We start from the raw sequence: 6,960 nt of genomic DNA, 5'->3' as shown, positions 1-6,960 counted from the left end.
GCACATACGTGTTCATGGCACACGTGCTTTGTACGTGCTCCTGGGTGCCCACTCTGCCTGCAGACATCCACAGACAGTAGATGAAGCCAGGTTTCACCACCTAGGGGTGTCAGAGCTACAAGTCCCCAAAGACTTGGGTAGCAGGAGGGAAAAGAGTAAATGTGTCCTCTGACTTTGGCTTCTTTTAAGGGGTAGGAAGGCAAGGAGCAAGTACTGTTAGAAAAATGGTATTTATTGTCTCCCTCTCTAACTGATTATACCAATGGCAACACTGTGATGTAAGGGGGGAAAAAAACAGAATTTAGAGGCAAATCTGGCTTGGGTCTGATTCCATTTAGGAGGTTCTCAATCAGGTGTCAATCCCTTAAATGAGAATAATAGTCATACCTACTTCAACAGAGTCTAGGCTAGGATAAAGTGCCTAGAGAATGAAATTTAAGGAGATACTCATCTTCAGATTGTACAATTGCAGGGTCTGTCAGACTTTCATTAATGATATCTGCACCTGCATGACTGTGAGGGTGACTGTATCACCCTCCCCTGGGCCCTGCCATCCCATCGAGTGGTGGTAAAGATTGCACAAGAGAGGCTCATGCCTGTAATCCCAGCACTTTGGGAGGCTGAGGCAGGCAGATCACAAGGTCAGGAAATTGAGACCATCCTGGTCAACATGGTGAAACCCTGTCTCTACTAAAAATACAAAAAATTAGTCGGGCGTGGTGGTGCATGCCTGTAGTCCCAGCTACTCGGAAGGCTGAGGCAGGGAAATCACTTGAACCTGGGAGGCAGAGATTGTAGTGAGCCGAGACATGCCACCACACTCCAGCCTGGTGACAGAACAAGACTCTGTCACACACACACACACACACACACACACAAAAGATTGCACAAGAGAAAGCATAAGGAAAAAATAACTTCACATCTGTGTACTGCCGGTTACAACCCAATAGTGAGTCACAAAATCAATTTTACAACCCAATAGTGAGCCACAAAATCAATTTGGTGAGTGTATCAGTTTGCTAGGGCTGCTGTAACAAAGTACTACAAATTGTATGACTTAACAGAAATCTCTCAAGATGCTGGAGGCTAGAAGTCCAAGATCAAGGTTAACATGAGCAGGGTTGATTGATTCCTTCTCAGGGATGTGAAGGAAGGCTGTGTTCCAGGCCTCCCTCCTTGGTTTGTAGATGGCCATTTTCACATTCACACAGTATTCTCTTTGTATGCAAGTCAGCCTCCAAGTTTCCCCTTCTTTCAAGGATACCAGTCATCTTGCATTAAGCACCACCCTAATGGCCTCATTTTAACTTAATTACCTCTGTAAAGACCCTATAAGTGAGTCCTTCAAAATAAGGTCTCATCCTGAGGTACTTGGGATTAGGACTTCAAGAGAATTTTTGAGGAACGCAACTCAGCCCATAACAGCATCTTGACCAGGCACAATGGCTCACACCTGTAATCCCAATACTCTGGGAGGCTGAGGCAGGAGGATTGCTGAAGGCCAGGAGTTCGAGACCAGCCTGGGCAACATAGCAACATCCCATGTCTATGAAAAAAATTTAAAACAAAATTAAAACCCAAAACATAAAAAACAACAACAACAGTGTCTTGACCATCACTCTTTAAAACTGAAGTAAAGGCCAGGCGCAGCGGCTCATGCTTGTAATCCTAGCACTTTGGGAGGCCGAGGGGGGTGGATCACCTGAGGTCAGGAGTTTGAGACCAGCCTGGCCAACATGATGAAGCCTCGTCTCTACTAAAAAACACAAAAAATTAACCAGGCACAGTAGCACGTGCCTGTAATCCCAGCTACCTGGGAGGCTGAGGCAGGAGAATCACTGGAACCCAAGAGGTGGAGGCTGCAGTGAATTGAGATCATACCACTGCACTCCATCCTGGGCAACAGAGCAAGACTCCATCTCAAAAAATAAAAAATAAAAATAAAAAAGTGAATAAAATTAAAAAATAAAACTGAAGTAGAATAGAACAGTACAGAAAATATCAGAAGGCATCATGTGAAGTAAGGATAAGGATAAATTTTTGTTTCAGTTTTATATATGTATCTGAATTCTTTTTTTTTTTTTTTTGAGATGGAGTCTCCTTCTGTTGCCCAGGCTGGAGTACAGTGGCGTGATCTCAGCTCACTGCAACTTCCGCCTCCCAGGTTCAAGCAATTCTCCTGTCTCAGCCTCCCCAGTAGCTGGGACTACAGGCGCATGCCACGACACCCAGCTAATTTTTATATTTTTAGTAGAGACACCATATTGGTCAGGCTGGTCTTGAACTCCTGGCCTCAGGTGATCCACCCACCTCGCCCTCCCAAAGTGCTGGGATTACAGCCATGAGCCACCACTGCCCGCCCTATTATGTATCTGAATTCTAAGTCATGATGTAAAACATACTTTTTAGTGCTGGTTGTATAAAAAAAAAAAAAAGCAGTCCCAGCACTTTGGGAGGCCAAGGTGGGCAGATCACCTAAGGTAAGGAGTTCGAGATCAGCCTGGCCAACATGGTGAAACCCTGTCTCTACTAAAAATACAAAAATTAACCAGGCATGGTGGCACTGTCCTGTAGTCCCAGCTACTTGGGAGGCTGAGGCACGAGAATTGTTTAAACCCAGGAGGTGGGGGTTACAGTGAGCCAGGATCACACCACTGCACTTCAGTGACAGAGTGAGGGTCTGTCTCAATAATAACAATGATAATAATAATAATAATAATAATAATGGAAGTGGCCGGGCGTGGTGGCTCAAACCTGTAATCCCAGCACTTTGGGAGGCCGAGACGGGCGGATCACGAGGTCAGGAGATCAAGACCATCCTGGCTAATATGGTGAAACTTCGTCTCTACTAAAAATACAAAAACTAGCCGGGCAAGGTGGTGGGTGCCTGTAGTCCCAGCTACTCCGGAGGCTGAGACAGGAGAATGGCGTAAACCCGGGAGGCGGAGCTTGCAGTGAGCCGAGATCCGGCCACTGCACTCCAGCCCGGGCGACAGAGCGAAATTCCGCTTCAAAAATAAAAATAAAAATAAAAATAATGGAAGCACAATTTGGATACTGGTGGCCACTACATGTTACTTTGTATTGCTTTTTAATTATTTTGTGGGTACATCTTTCTTCCTCAACAATAACACAAGTTCAAGGAGGGCAAGGACTCATATCATACTGTACACACTGCTGTGCAGCAGCTAGAAAAGACAATATGCATTCTTGCTGGTAAAGATACCAAGGGCTACAATTAACTGAGTGTCTCCCGTGTACTTGGTTCTGGGCTAAATGTTTTACACATAGTCTCCTATATAAGGACTAAACTGATTGATGGATTGATTGCTGGAGCTCAATACATTTCACAGACAAGACAGTTCAAGAACACTGAATAGTGGCCTGTGATTTGTGGAGGATGAGGGGAACAAGGGGGAGGTCACAAAAGAATTGTGGAAAGCTGCTGAGGGCCCCTAGCCAACTCTATCTCCCAAGCCTTCACTGTTCTCCCCAAGTTTCCATCCATCTTCATACCAACTCATCATTTAATTAGGAAACACCTCCCTTCTGCCTCTTCAGGCACTTGTTCCATTTATTATCCCCTTGATTCCCCAAATCTCCACCCTCCTGCTCTGTAGTTATGACAGCTGTATACTTTCGGCATAAAGCATGTCTGAATCCTTCTGTCTCTCTCTCTATCTCTCTCTCTCTCATAGAACAGGGTCTCAATATGTTGTCCAGGCTCTTGAACTCCTGAACTCAAGTAATCCTCCTGCCTCGACCTCCCAAAATGTTGCGATTATAGCCATGAGCCACCGTGCCCAGCCTGAAATGAATCTTGAAGGGACATAGGAATTATTCAGGCAAAGAACAAGGAGAGCATTGAGGCAGGAAGAAGGTTTAGTATATGCAAAGGCACGGATACCTGTGGGAGCATGGTACCTTCTGGGAACGGGTAGTAGTGGGCAATGGGGAGCATTAGAAGATTTAGACAGGTGGGTCATATGATAAGATTTAGTGGAGGGATCAGCCTAGCTGCAATGTGGAGGATGGATTTAAAAGATAAGTCCTGAAGCAAGGAGATCCATTCAGAAGGATAATAACAACAGAGAGGGACACAATACAGTTGAAGAGCAGAGGTGAAGTGCTGTGGAACGGAGACTGATTAGGAAGAAAAGTAAAGACACGAGGGGCCAGTGTCAAAGGAAAGAAAGGCAAGAAACTGGAAGTCTCAACAGACTTAAAGACCAGGCTTCTTGGAGGCAAGGGAAAGAAAGAACTGTAAGGGTAGGATGTTGTGGTCAGAAGCTAGGGAGTGAGATTTCAGTCCAGCTCTCCTGCAAGGGTGTGGTAAAGGTGGTGGCTATGAGAGTGAGTGGCTACAGCAACACAGAGGTAAGTCATTGGCGTCAAAGAGAACAAGGAACCAAGAGGCCAGGGTGTTGGCTGGACTACCTGCATGAGCACTGAAACCATCTGGGTTTGTGGAAAACCTGAGGTGGACAGGAAAACAGTCAGCTGCTAAAGTCTTCACAGAAGACCAGGCGTGGTGGCTCATGCCTGTAATCCCAGCACTCTGGGAGGCTGAGGTGGGCAGATTGTTTGAGGCCAGGAGTTTGAGACCAGCCTGGGCAACATGGTGAACTGCTGCCTCTAGAAAAAATACAAAAATTAGCCTGGCATGGTGGTGTGTGCCTGTAGTTCCAGCCATTGGGGAGGCTAAGGTGGGAGGATTCCTGAGCCCAGGATGTCAAGGCTGCAGTGAGCCATAATCGCACCACTGCACTCCAGCCTGGGCAACAGAGTAAGAGCCTGTCTCAAAAAAATAAAAATAAAATAAACAAAGCCTTCACAGAGTAAAGTGACCAGGACATCAGTGGATAACAGCAAAAATAATAACTAACACTTAGTGGGACTTTATGTGTTGCTTCAATTCTTACTCTAAAATTGAAGCACTGTACTTTTTTTTTTTTTTTTTTTTGAGACAGAGTCTTGCTCTGCCACCCAGGCTGGAGTGCAGTGGCTGGATCTCAGCTCACTGCAAGCTCCGCCTCCCGGGTTTACGCCATTCTCCTGCCTCAGCCTCCCGAGTAGCTGGGACTACAGGCACCCGCCACCTCGCCCGGCTAGTTTTTGTATTTTTAGTAGAGACAGGGTTTCACCGTATTAGCCAGGATGGTCTCGATCTCCTGACCTCGTGATCCGCCCATCTCGGCCTCCCAAAGTGCTGGGATTACAGGCTTGAGCCACCGCGCCCGGCCAGCACTGTACTTTTTAATCCTACAATAATAATATGAGCTAGAAGTACGTGCCCAATACAGTAGCTACTAATCACTTGTGGCTATTTCAGTTTTGAAATTCAATGCCTCTGATATATCAGCCATATTTCAAATGTGCAATAGCCATGTATGACTTGTGGCTACTATATTAGAACAGACATGGGGCATTTTTGTCATCACAGAAAATTCTATTGGATAGTGCTGATAACCCTCATTTTACAAATGAGGAAACTGTGGCATGGAAAGTTCAGCAACTTGCTCAAGGTTAAAGTGAGAGAGGTGGGATTCGAATCCATTTGGTTTGGCACCAGAACTGTTGCCCTTAAACCCTATGTTGCATATCCCAGTGGAAGGTGAAATAGCTGGTTCTTAAAGGAAGAGGAATTTGATATGACTATTGAGGCAAGCACTGGCGGTGCCTATTCAGCAGCCAAGCTTTTCTCTCTTGTTAGCAAAGTCTGGATTTCACACAGGTGTCCCCCTCCTATATATTCAGGAGATGAATCCAGTTGGCCTAGCCAATCACAGTATTTCTATTCCCTTGGCCAGTGACCCAATCCTGGTCAATAGGACTTAGGGGGCTTCTGGGAAAAGTTTTGTTCTTCTTCACTGCCATGCTCCCTTTTAGGATTGGAATAGCTGCAACCACGTTGCAACTGGGAGGGGAGATACCACCAACCAATGAGGATAAAGTATGAGTGTGAAGAAGTGGAAAACCCTTGATGAATCAACCAGCCCTGAACCTGCTATAAAACTCCTCATTGTTCACACTGCTTTAATTGGGTCTTCCATTACTTGCTGTTAAATGCATCCCTAACTAAGGCCATGGTGAAGCCACATAGCCATAGGAAACGGAGACTCCGAGGTGGGCTGCCTGCCCATCCTCCCACTACCACCCGCCCTATACACTTGAGAGAGTAAGTGATACCTCATTAAAGGAAGAATGTTCTCAAGGAAGGATCAAGTTCCAGACAAGTCAAGAGGGGCAAGGATAATGTGAGCCAGGGGTGGCTCCAGGCTTCAAGCAAGAAGAGGGGTGGAGAGCAGTATAACAGTGGTAGGAAGAGGAAGGACTGGGCTGAGTGGAGAAGGATGGATGCCCATCAAGTCCTGCCAAGGATGACAGGATGTGAGCAATGGTGGAGTCAGCTGATCTCAAGGCTTCAAACGGAGCCCTCGGGCTGTCACAGGCTTACTGTGGTGAAAGGATCTTTACTTCACAGAAGGACAAAGTAGCCATCCTGGTGAATGGGCAAAGTCAAGCAGCTCTGGATGGAGTCAGCTGTGGTCAGGATTGTGCCTCTGCAAGGAAATCTCAGCTCTTTAATTACTGTCTTGCCTCTCTCCCTTCCCCTGTGCAGCCAAGCATCTTGGGAAAGTTACTCATATTCAGTCTTCTCTTCCTTACCTCCTCATTACACTGCCAGCTGGCTGCTGCGCCCACCAGTCATGAAACTGTCCTGGCCTATGTCACATACACCCTCCTAGGGGCCTTGAATGATGGCACATTCCTGTCTCTCTCTTGCTGGACCTCTCAGCAGTACTCAACACTGTTAGCCATTCTTGAGTAAGTTCTCCCCCAACTACTTTTCATGATTCCTTTCTTGGTCTTTGGCTTACCTCTCCGAGTCCTTCCTCTCAGTCTCCTGTCTTCACGGGATACTTTTTCTGTGTGATCTCATCCACATTTGAGACTCCA

Source organism: Trachypithecus francoisi, unplaced genomic scaffold (assembly GCF_009764315.1).
Source record: "Trachypithecus francoisi isolate TF-2019V2 unplaced genomic scaffold, Tfra_2.0 Lachesis_group11, whole genome shotgun sequence".
NCBI classification, from domain to species: Eukaryota; Metazoa; Chordata; class Mammalia; order Primates; family Cercopithecidae; genus Trachypithecus; species Trachypithecus francoisi.
This window is presented reverse-complemented; position numbering follows the sequence as displayed.